A 12,654-nucleotide genomic window follows, 5' to 3' on the forward strand; every position below is an offset into this window, starting at 1 on the left:
AACCTGAGTCCCCACTTGGGAGCCAGAAATCAGCTGAGAAGAGGCCTCTGGAGAGAAGCTGCCCTGGCTCTGGAGGGTGGACGAAGTAGGGCTTCAGCACAGCTCATCCCACCGAGCAGGCTGGACCCCTGAGTTCCTGGCTTGCACTGAAGGGTTTGGGTAAGTCCCTTCTGTAGCGCCTCAGAAGCTCCATGGGCAACCTGTGAAGTTAGGACGAGAGCTCTGACATTTGACCCTGAGGTGTGAGCAGAGCGCTTTGAGAGAGAGGATGATAAATGAGAGTGTCCTGGTTATTACCTCCTGGCAGCCCCCTAGCCTTCACCTTGGCTCTGCGATGTAAAGCTGATGCCTAAGCGTCAGACACCACAGGCCTACATCCTGGGACTTGGAGGATTCAAGCTTTCCCTGGGCTTCTGCAGACCCGCAGGCCACATAGGCCTAGTCCTGCCTCAGGAAAGGGAGGCAGGACTGCTGATCCTCACTCCAGGAAAGGGAGTTTGCTCCAGGCGATGGAGGAAGGGTCATGGAGGTCACTCTGCATCCCTGCTAGACGGTGGGCCCGAGCCCCCACCCCCCATCATCCCCTTCCCTGAAGAGAGGGAGGAGAGGGGCTCAGGGTCGCTGAGGAGGGCTCGGACCAGCAACTCCAGGGTCGAGTAGTGTGTGCAGGGGCGGGGAGCCAGGCTTGCGAGGAGAGTAGGCTAACTCCTCCCCAGCAGGGGAGCCCCCACCCTGCCAAAGGGATCCCGCCGCGCCCGACTTGATCCTCTGGGGCAGATCAGCACCTCAGGCCCCGCCCCGCGGCCCGCTGCCTGCCGGGATTTGTAGTTGGAAGGGGCGGGGCCAGGAGGGCCGGGAGAGCGCTCATGAGTGTGTGAGTGTGCGTGTGTGTGTGCGTAAGTGTGTCCTGAGTCTCGTTGTGGCGTTCCCATCCTCCTGACCTCGCCCCCGACCCAGAGCCCTTTAGATCTGAGCTTAGCAAAGGCATTGCAGGCCGCAGCTTCCGAGACTCCGCCCGCGGCCCACTGCCTGCTGGGATTTGTAGTTCGTAGGGCCTCCGCCCCAGGTTGGGGCGGGGACCCAGGTGCTCCCCCGAGTCGTCGTTCCCCCCACCGGCCCTGGAATTGGACGTTGGGCCAGGCTCGAAACTCAGGCCGGGCTCCTGTGGCCCTTTCCGACGACACTGCGATGTACCTATCGCGCCTGCAGGACTAGCCTTGGGATGGGCAAACTGAGGCACCACGAGGGTCGCGCTCTGGCCGAGGTCCGCCCCTTGTGGAGTAAGGACTTGGTCTGAGAGACTCAGCCTGGGCTTGGCTGGCAAGGCTGGGCCAGGTGAGGGTCCAGGGCCCTTTCAGTTCTTAAGAGTTTTTGATCAATGATGTCTCAAACTAATGAACAAGCTCGCCCAGGACTGGCTGTGCACATTAGAGCTGATTACCTTACAGGGTCGACTGATAACATTTTTATTTGCCAAATTTGACAACACTACAGAGGGGAGCCCAAGGAGGGAGGAAGTCTCTTGTTAACTATGGGTGACTCTGGACCACAGCTCTGCTTCGAAGATCAAATAAACGGGGTTTGTGTGGGGGTGGAGGGTAAAGTTATTTTGTAAACTATAAAGCCCCTGTGAGTGAGGTGTTAACCAGGATCTGAACTCAAGTACTGGAGAAAAGGCTCTGGGAGCCTCCCTTTATAAGAGAATGTACACTTACTGTAGTTATGTATGAAATCCCCTTTAGGAGAAGCTGGGTGATAGCTACATGGAATTTCCCTAGATTTATTTTTTATGTGGGGTACAAATGGGTCAATAATAACCTTACCACTCAAAAGTTACAAAGCCCTTTGTTTTTTGCTTGTTGATAGCTTTATGGAGATATAAGTAATATACTATGTAATTCACCCATTTAAAGTGTACAATTCAATGTTTCATTAATAGTGTATTCAGAATTGTGCAACCATCAGCATGATGTAATTTTGGAACATTCTCATCACCTCAAAAGTAAACCTGTACCCATTAGCAGTCTCCCTCTAACCCTCGCCCTCCCCTCCAGCCCTAGGCGACCACTAATCTATTTCTATTTCTATAGATTTGCCTATTCCGAACATTTCATATAAATGGAATCATACACTATATGGTCTTTGTGACTGGCTTCTTTAACTTAGCATGATGTTTTCAAAATTCATCTAGGTTGTAGCATGTATTGGTACTCCATACTATTTTTGTAACTTTTTGTAAATCTGTAATTATTCTGAATTTAAAAAAATTTTAAAGCAAGGTATCTAGAGTGCGAGCAGAGGTAGCTCCTTGGGTGTGAAAGGACTCACAGCTGGCACTAGCATTCAGGGCTGAGGACAGGGTGGGTCTGAGGAGAGGAGGAGGGAGAGGAGAGCCTGGCAGACATGAACTCCCACCACCTGGCTCCCCACCCATCCTCTGCCACTTATTAAGTAGGTCCCAGAACAAGTTATTTTCTTTTTTTTTTTTCCTTTTTTTTTTTTTTGTTTTTAGACAGAGTCTCATGCTGTTGCCCGGGCTAGAGTGCTGTGGCATCGGCCTAGCTCACAGCAACCTCAAACTCCTGGGCTCAAGCGATCCTCCTGCCTCAGCCTCCCGAGTAGCTGGGACTACAGGCATGCACCACCACACCCAGCTAATTTTGTCTATTTTTAGTTGTCCAGCTAATTTCTTTCTATTTTTAGTAGAGACGGGGTCTCACTCTTGCTCAGGCTGGTCTTGAATTCTTGAGCTAAAGTGATCCTCCCACCTCAGCCTCTGGCATACAGTGCCAGCACTCAATAGTGTTAGCTGTTATGGTGTTGAGGACCCCAAGTGGCCCAGGCTGTAAAGGGGTAAATCTGTCCTCTTGTGTCCTCTAGGGGCCCAGCCCCTCCTTCCTCAATCACTCAGTGCCCTTGGCAGACCACAGTGCTCCTCCTAAGCTCCTCTTGGCCCGCCCACTCTGCTGTACTGGGCAGTCCCACTTTCCCAAGAAGTCACCAAGGAACTCCAGGGTGTCACTGTTCTAGTTGGTTCTGAGCACCCAGCAGCGATTGAAGAGAAACCAAACAAAACTTTCTGAATCTTGAGCTTTATTTAGAAAATATGGCCATCCAGATCCCTAGCCATTCCTCAGCACCTGTGAAATGATCTAGAAAAATTCATTTGCAGATCAAGTTTAATGGATAGAAGCATCCAGAGTCAATGCCTTCAAAGGAATGTTTCGAGAGTTTTGATATTGAAATCAAGTGCTGCAACAGAGCCCTGCCAGCCCCACATGGTGAGGAAATGCAACAGCTCAGCTTGAGCTGCGCTTCTGGATTGGAGTCAGAGGAGCCAGAAGGGACTGTCCTACTCTAGTGCCTTCATTTTACAGATGGGAAACTGAGGCCCAGAGAGGACCACGTGGCAGGGTAATTAGAAGCCAGATTAGGAACTTGCTAGGGAGAATCCTTTGCAATTTTCCTTAGTTCTCAGCCCTGGAAATCAGTTGATATCTTGGGTCCATGGACACAAAAGCAGAAAGCTGGTTATCTTGGGTGTCCCCAGAACTTGCTAGAGCCTAAGCAGCCAAGTCCAGAAGGCAGTGTCTGATGCCTTTCTCTCCTGGTTTCTCTCAGCCAGACATGCATCCTATAAGTAGGTGTTTGTCAATAAGGTAATGGCACCTTGCACATATCCAGGCCTTCATTCTTTTCAAAGAGCCTCCTCTAGGTCATCTCATTGGATCCTCACAATCCCTCAAGTTAGGAGGCCTGGAGTTTCTTATGTTTTTTTTCTTTTTCTTTTTTGCAAAGCCCCTCAGTAAATGGAGGCCTGGAGTTTCTGTCCTTGCTGCACAGGTGAGGAAGCTGTGGCTCTGAAAGCTTAAGCAATTATCCCAAGGCCACAGAGGTGGGGGCAGTACTAGAATATGGGAATTTTGCTCTCTAATCTGTTAACACACTTGGTAAAATTTGAGGGGGATGCCTATTACCTGCTGGGTGCTATGCCAGGTGCTGGGTTGCATGGATGATTTGACATGATCCCTGGCTAGAGGTGCTAACGGTGTGATGGGGGAAGCACACATGTGGCAAACCATAAAACATGGTGGGAAGAGAACTTTTTGGGGTAGTAGAAAGTGTTTTATATCTTGGTAGGGATGTGGGTTACATGGGTGTTGCATCTGTCAAACTCATCAAATTTGTGCATTTTACTGTAAATTTGACCTTACAAATATAAAAAATGTGAATGCTCTGGGAGGACTATGCCTAGCAGGGCTTTGGTGGGGCCCAGCTGTCTGGAAACAGGCCCGGGTGGACAGGCTGCCTATGGATACAAATCCACCTTTGTTAGCAGGGTGTGGCTGAAAAGTTTTCCCATGGGGCTGTCAACAGAGATTGGCCTTGATGCCCAGAGGACCTGGGAGCACTGAGGAGGGAGTTTCATAGGAGGGATATTTAAGCTGAGTCTGCAGGGAGAGCAGAACCCTTCAAGGAAGGGCGGATAAGCAGGGGGAAGGTGGTTTCCAAGCATTCCTTGCTCAGTGTGCTTGCCCAGGGGTGCCCAGAGGGAAAGAAGCAGTCCAGGGTTTGAATTGTTTCCCATATCCCAGGCCCCATCGGTGGGCCTCAGAGAAACTCATTCTGGTTGGGATTTTCAAAGCTTCTTCCCAAGAAAGGGGAAAGGACTTTTGCCACTGTGTCACAGGCTGACCCTGATGCTCTTTGTCAGCTGCCATCTTGCGTGGGTTTGCCCACCATTCAGCAGCCAAGGGGAAGTGTGGGCCCTCTGCTGTCCAATGCACTTCTGGAAGGGCTGGCCTCTGGGCGCAGAGGCTGGCTGGCCTGTTTTCCTTGGAATGCAGAGCAAGGGGAGGTGTTGCAGGTCAGAGCAGCCTGGGTTACAATCCTGGCTCTGCTAATGAACTAGCACTGTGACCCTGGACAAGTTACTTACCCTCTCTGAGCCTCCCTGAGCCCACTTTTATTCTGCAGGAATAATGATGTAGATATGAGGACTGAACAAGATCCCGTTTAAAGCACCAAGCACATAGACGCTCAAAGAACAGTAGCTGTTCGCACGCAGAGTGATCGAGGCCAAGGACCTACCGACTGAATGGGAAGTGACACTGCAATCCTCTCGCAAAGTTTTCAGAATAGCATAGTTGTCCTTGGCTTCCCCAGTGCCCACCTCCACACCCCCATTCTGGGTCTCTTTTGGCACCCGTCTCCCCTCGGGACCATCCGAGCAGCAGGCTCAGGGGCGCCCCCGCCTGCTCAGGACGGCGGGCCCCTCCCTCTGACTCACCCGCGGGCTTCTGGCCACTCTCCTCCGGGGGCGGGGGGCGGCTGAGGCAGCGCCCAGAGCCGTCGAGCGAGGCGCAGGCAGGCAAGTAGCGCGCTTCGGGGTCTGCTCGGGCTCCCCCTGTAGGGGTCGGAGGGTCTCGGCCGGTCCGGGACGCCGCGCTCGCTCCTCTCCTCCCCGCGCCGGGAGGCGGTTCTTAGGGGCGCACGGTCTCCTCGGTTCCCGGAAGGAGGGGTGGGAGAAGGGGCGGGGGGTCCGGGCTAAAGAAATGCTTCATTTCACTTCGTTAGGGACAAACTAAGTAGTTCTGCTCGGGGGAAACGAAGGGGCAGGAACGCTATGGGTCTGGTAAAAAAACAAGGTCTAGAGTCGTTACCAAGTATTGATTAGCATGTGCATTGTCTGCGTCTCCAGCCGCTGGGGACAAACTCTGGGCTGAGTTATTTGCTCTTTTGTTTCGCTGTTAATTTGCGAACCTCTCCCCCTCCCCCCCCTTTTTTTTTGCCTGTGATGGCAGAGCCACCTTTAGCCTGAAAAGGCTCGAGTGTGGGAAACAGTGATTTCCACTCATCCTTGTCCCCTGGGTGGGTGCACAGAGTCCGGAACCTAAGAGCCACCCACATTATGCACTGAATCGACGAACCTTGGCGGGCATGGAGTGGGGGTGGAGGGGTGGGAAGGGGAGAGTGATCTGTGGTTTAACTTTCTGTCCCCCTGCGGCTGGGGGAGGGCGCAGGGATATCGCTGCATGAAGTGCTGGTCGCATTTACTGGGGTCCCCCTAGTAAATTCGCATGGTTGGGATGGATGGTAAACTAAAGGAAAGAGAAAGAAGTCTAGATTTATTGTCTATTATTTGCTCGTTAATTATAGGATTTCATTTAGTTTTCACATTTATCTGCAGGCCCATTTTACAAATTGGGCACAGGGAGGCTCCAGGAAGTTGCTTGTCTGAGGAAGCACAGCTAGGAAGTTGCCAAACTGTCCAACTCTCGTCAGTCTATGAGGTTATCTGCCCAGGCTTTGGTCTCCCTGGGGCAAGGCCCCGCTGGGGTTCCAACCCAGACCACCCTATTTTTAAGGTTGTCATTGGGACTGTGGAGACACTTGGATGCCAGCTAAAAGGCCATGTTCTTTGGGGAGAACACTTAACTTTCCATCTGCTCCCAATTTTAGCACATGGATTGATTTGGTTTGAATGAGAAACATTCATCCAGAACTCTATCTTCTTCAGCAGTTTCCCTTGCAGTCAAATAATGAGGTTTGGTTTGAAGGTCGGTTTATTGGGAAGGCTTGTTCCAGATTTTGCTCCACTGCCCCCACCACTGCCCTCTGGATGGGGCCTTGACCCTGAACACGCTGAACCTCATCTTGAACCAGCCTGCTGGCCAACACCTTTCCAGGACAGGCTGGCCAGGGTGGTGGGCAGGGGAGCCACACATGGGTGGCTGCATTACTGGGTGCTCACTCTCTCCTGGAGCCTCACACGGGCTCCGCGCTCATGCTTCTCCATGGATTCAGAGGGAACTGGAGTTTCCCTTGCTTGGCCTGCCACTCCCTGTGTGACTGTAGCAGTGGGCTCTCAGGGCCTCAGTATCCTCTGAAAAGCCAGTGAGTTGGACAAGACTAGCTCTAGGGTCCTATGACTGTGACGTAAGAAGGATGGTTGCCCTGGGTCGACCCAGATGAGCTGTCCCCTCTCCCACCAAGAGCCCAGGGCCCAGACCGTGTGCGGTAAACATCTGGTGAATGAGAGAGAAGCAGACCAAGGCAGACTTGAGAGTCATCTGGCATATGCGGGAAATGGCAAAGAGTGTTTCGTGGCCTCAGCCGCTCCCTCAGAACTGAGCTTTTTAAAAAATCAGGGCAAGGAGAAAGATAAGTCGGGGGAGGAGGAAAAAGTGGTGGGGAGCCAGTGACTCCACCCAGGAAATAAGGCTGACTAACCCAGTGGCAGGGGGGCTGTGCAGATGCGCCTGTCCGAGACTGGTGAGTGGGAGCATTGCTTGCTTTCCTTGATGGTCCCAGACTCATCCCTGGCCTGCCTTGGTTGCAGCCTGCAGCGGCTGAGGCCACTGTGGCTGCCCTGTGGCACCTCTGAGGAACTGACCTGCACACCCGCTGCTGGCCCTCAGTGCCTGTTCTCCTCCATCGCACTGCCCCTCCCTGTTGGGGGCTATCACCTCCATAATGGCTGGGGAGGGAGCCCAGGGTGGGGCAGATGGGTGGGACAGCCAGCAGCAGTGAGAGGGAAGTGAGAGTGAGGGTAGGGCAGGCTGGGAGGAAGAACAGCCTGATGAGCAGAAGTGCGAGGAAGAAGAGTGTTGAGAGGTGAAAGTAGGAGGGTGGCTGCCAGCAATGCTGGCCGGGAGCCCCTGGGTGGGCAGGCAAAGGCTGGGTGCTGGGGTCTATGAACAGAGACCCATACTTTTGGAAGCCACTTTGTGCCCCAGGAATGGTACCCCTAGGCCGCTGTTCCGGCAGCCGTATGCCAGGTTCCAGGTGCATTGACTGCAGCCTGGCAGCTGCCCGGCAGGACCGGCGGGTTGTGCCCATGTTGCACATGGAGGAACTCTTGAGTCAGGGCTCACCCCAGCTGTGCCAGTCCTCCTGGCAGAGGCTGCCACACTGAGTCACCGGCCTCCCAAAGGTCCTCAGTCAGCCTGGAGGTGAATTCAGATTTGACAGTGCCTATCCCAAGACAGGACTGTGCATAACTAGGTATTTGGTCTGAAGTGGTTTGGGGAGGGGGCGGGGCAGGCCTAGCCATTTGGATTCAAAGGCATGTGGCACATTTGATTACTTTGCCAACTCAACAAGACCCTGGCTGAGTGTCTGGCCTGCTCCCTGGGATACCGTGGGGGGCGGAAGGTGGTGGTGGCGCCTGGGGAAGGGTAGGAGACCTGCTTGGTGTCAGGGGAAAAAGCACTGGCCCACAATCCCCAAATGAGGCCTCTGGACCCAGCTCCTGGGAACACCCATGACCCAGGCTGGGAGGATCTGGCGTGGTTTCCAGTATTGACACCTGTCTCTCCACTCCTCTGGGAGAAGAGTAGGTGCTGTTTCGTTTCATGCCTAGGGGCGAACAGGGACTGTGACGTGAAAAGAGACCTGTTGGGGGCTGATGGACTCAGGGTCCAAGGAGAGCAGAGATCCCACTGGTACCCGGCAGGACTTATGTCCTCTGACGGCTGTCAGGCGTTTCCTTAAAGGGTCCATAACAGTGACCCCTATTCCCAGGTCCCTCAGGTCTCCTCAAAGACAGACTAAGTCAGGACTATGGGAGAGCCAGTGGGGCCGCATCCTCCCCCACCCCCAGCCCCAGGACAGTCTGATGAGACCCGTAGGCCCTGCTCTCTGCCTCCAGGGCTGCTCTAGCCTGTCCCAGCCTGTTGAAATCCTGGGCTATCCTTAGGTTCCATCTGGTCTAATAATTGGAACCCGGCAAGTCCAGTTACTCAAATGCATTCTTTGAGCACCTGCATGAGGTTCCAGCTAGATCCAGAGAAGCAAAATACAGTTCCTACCCTCAAGCCCTTATAGTCTAGTAGGAGAGACAGGCACATCCATAACTCACCGAACTATGGCAGAATGGGAAAAAGTAAAGGCTTTAACAGAGGTGTAAGAGAGGCTGCCTTGTGCACTGGTGAGTTCGCCATCATCAAAAGTGTTCAAGAAGAAGATGGCAGCCAGGAGTGTTGGCTCATACCTGTAATCCCAGCAACTTGGGAGGATAAGGTGGGAGGATCGATTGAGGCGAAGAGTTTGAGTCCAGCCTGGGCCACACATCGAGACCCTGTCTCTAAAAACGAATGAAAAAAATTTAGCTGGGTGTGGTGGCACGTACCTGTAGTCCCAACTACTTGGGAAGCTGAAGCAGGAGGATCACTGGAGCCCAGGAGTTTGAGGTTGCAGTGAGCTATGATCGTGCCATTGCACTCCAGCATGAACTACAGATCGAGACCCTGTCTCTAAAAATAATAATAATAAGAGGAGGATGGTGAGGGGTGCTATAAAAGAGATTTCTGCAATGTGAGTGCATGGGTATGTGTTGGGAGGTGGATGCAGAGCAGGACTAGATAAGAATTTAGGCTTGGCCGGGTGTGGCGGCTCATGCCTGTAATCTTAGCACTCTGGGAGGCCAAAGCAGGAGAATCTCTTGAAGTCAGGAGTTCGAGACCAGCTTCAGCAAGAGTGAGACCCTATCTCTACTAAAAATAGAAAGAAATTAGCCGAGCATGGTGGTGCATGCCTTTAGTCCCAGCCACTTAGGAAGCTGAGGCAGGAGGATCCCTCGAGCTCAGGAGTTTGAGGTTGCTGTGAGCTAGGCTGACGCCACGACACTCACTCTAGCCTGGGCAACAAAGCAAGACTGTCTCAAAAAAAAAAAAAAAAAAAAAAAGAGCTTAGGCTCCTTCTAATGCTGACTTCTGTGATCCAGTGACATTCCACCTAGAGGAAGTTTGCATTTCACTGGGTGTGGTGGGTCCCTGCTTCACTGGACCCTCCAGCTACACCATGAAACACAGGTTGTTCTTCTTTGTCTCTGTGCACCCCACTTCCCCAGGCCAAGTCCCCAGCACAGACCTTGAGTAGAATTGAATAGACTCTGTAGGGAGCTGCTTCGGGAACACAGAGGCATCAGGTGTACCCACTGTTTTAGTCAAAAATGAAGCAGTCAGGTCATGCTATAAAACAGCCTTCGAGCAGGGGATGAAGGGCGTGCTCCCAGATGAGAGGGCTGGGAGAACTGCCTGAGAAGGCTGAGGCCACTGAGTATCCTGGAAGTTTCCTCCAACAGCTGGGGCTTGATATGGGCCTAGAGGGATGGTGGAGCTTTGATGGGTGTGAGGGTGAAGCTGGGCACTGAGGAGGCTGGAGGAGCCATGGGCTTGGGTGGAAAGGCTGGGATGCGGGAAGAATGAAAGGCCAGAGGTCACAGTGGACCCTTCCCCAGGAGCTGGGAACAGAAGGCCGTGGGGCAGCGATCTAATGGGGCAGCAGGAGTTTCAGCCCTAAGTGTTGGAGTCACCTGGGGCATCTCAAACACTGAAATCCAGGCTCCACCCAGAGCGTCCAGTATGGGGCCTAGGCACTGGGGTTTTTCAGAAGCCCCCCAGAGGGTTCTAACGTGCAGGCAAGCCTGAGACTTTGTTCTGGGCGGAATTCACTGGCAGTACCTGGATGGCTTTGAACACATGTGGAATGAGGATCTCCAGACCAGAGCGTGGGCACTGCTAAAGACGAAATTATTCAATGACCCTATCATAATGGTCCTGAATAAAAGTCTCTTCCTTTATTCAGGACCATCACGAGAGGTATAGGGACCACTGCAACAGCTTCTTGCAGTGGAAGAGAGTTTGGGCTTAACTCCAACTCCAAGTACAGCATGGGTGAGTGGAAATTTATAGGCAAGGAGCAGGGTGGGGGTCAGTGGATGGGAAATTACTAAGAGGAAACATCAGGGATAAGGGGGATCTGGTTACCTCGCCGGAAGGTCTTTAAAAGAAAAAAAAGTATGTGTGTGTGTAGGGGGCAGATCTGGCTAAACTGACCTAACAGGATTCTTGCTGAAGACAGGCTGAGTGATCAGACATCACCTGGGAGACGGTGGAGGATGAGGAACCTGATCAGATATCATGGGCAGGGGGTTCTGGCTAAACTGACTTAGCAGGGTTCTTTTGCTAAAACTGAATTTTATAAGGAAATTTACAGATGGGCCTGGGAGAAGGTTCAGAAACCTGATTAAAGTTCAGCCAAACAAAAAATCTTTGTCAGCGCCTACGTTTTTATAAGGCCCAGGGTAGTTCTAGTGGGCAGCCAGGGCGATGAAGGGCAGGCGGCAGCCAGACCCCTTTCATCAAACCCTGCAGTGGCTCTCCGGGGCTTGCAGCCGTGGCATGTGGGCTGCCTGATTTTGAGTTAGTGCCTGAGCACTCATTTCAGTAACACAGAATGCAAAATCTTAAAGCTGACAATTGGCTCATTCTGCTTGTCTTTCCTGAGCTCTGCCCGCTGGCGTGAGCTGGGGGCGGCCACTTCACCACTTCAGTCCTGAGTCACAGGCTGGGCTGCCTCTTGCAGGGGATGTGGGCACAGCATGTGATCCTCTGTGGGATGGAGAAACATTAAAGGTTTCCTTCCCCAAATCTCCCCCCACTGCCTTCCCACTTCCGCAGTGTGGTGCCAAGAAATGCCTTCCACGATTTTGTAGGTTGCGAAAGGAAAAAGAAAGTCATAATTCACATGGCACTTCACATCCATTTTCTCTGCTCTTGACCGCCCCCTCTTTGTTTCCTACTCAGACTCAACACCCGCTGCTCTGCCATTCACCTCCCCAAAGACTGCGCTTTCCCTCCTGCTCTCCTGCTGCCCCTGCTTCCCCCAAGAATTTTCCTACTGGTGCCAACTTGCATTTCTCACCCTCAAATTCCCCAAGCCCTTACCCTGCACCGCTGGGGCTCACCTTACACAAACTCTGTGTGGATGGATGCACAGCATGAATTGTATTATGGATGACGTGCTTGCTGGTTATGCGGCCTCTGCATTTTAAGCCAAAAAAGAAGAAACCCTCTAGTGATGCGAACCTATGGAAGAGACAGTGAGTGAAGCTGTAGCTGCTGCATTTTCTGAATTTTAAAAAAAAGGTCATATATTTTTTAAAATGCTTGCCTTTAGCACTTTTTTCCCCCTGAATAACTCTTTGTCCAAAAAAGGTTGCTCCTGCTGACCTACAGAATAAAGATGATGTTCATCATTCTGACATTTGAGGGGAGCTGGGCACACAGAAATGATGGCCAATGCCTGGGAATGGGTGAAACTCCCCCAGGGAGGGAGTTTAGAATTAGAGCTGCCATTAAGTATAATATTAGCTGAAGGTCTTTTGGGGTTTTTTGGTATTTTTTTATTTATTATTATTATTATTTTTGGTAGATGCCTTTTATCAGGTTAAGGAAATTTCCTTGTATTCCTAGTTTGCTGAAAGTTTTTAAAATCAGGAATGGATGCAGAATTTAGCTAAACGTTTTTTCTGCATCTATTGAGGTGATTATACACACACACACACACACACATATGTTTGTTAATAGGATGGATAACATTGATTTTTCAGATTTTTTGTATTGTGATCTGCTTGATTTATTTCTTTTTAGTTTATGATTAACACATAATAATTGTACATATTGATGGGGTAGAGTGCAATGTTTCAATGCACATATACATTGTATTAATATAGGGATCCATTATATTAATGTCCATCACTTTAAACATTTATCATTTCTTTGTAGTGATAACTTTCAAAATTTTCTATCTTGAAATATACACTGCATTTTTATTAGCTATAGTCACCCTGATTTTCAGATGTTAAAC

The 12,654-nt window shown here is 51.4% G+C and overlaps 1 protein-coding gene across 1 annotated transcript in view; it reads left to right on the forward strand.

The window, feature by feature from the left end:
* Window positions 1-5,289: 5,289 nt before the first annotated feature.
* CAPG (capping protein (actin filament), gelsolin-like) overlaps window positions 5,290-12,654 on the forward strand; it is a 15,329-nt gene continuing 7,964 nt past the window's right edge. The window contains exon 1 of the mRNA XM_012644236.1: window positions 5,290-5,371. The gene's annotated coding sequence lies outside the window, so the exon portion shown is untranslated. The remainder of the gene's footprint in view (window positions 5,372-12,654) is intronic.

This window comes from Propithecus coquereli, unplaced genomic scaffold (assembly GCF_000956105.1).
Source record: "Propithecus coquereli isolate 6110/MARCELLA unplaced genomic scaffold, Pcoq_1.0 Scaffold208, whole genome shotgun sequence".
In the NCBI taxonomy this organism is placed as follows: Eukaryota; Metazoa; Chordata; class Mammalia; order Primates; family Indriidae; genus Propithecus; species Propithecus coquereli.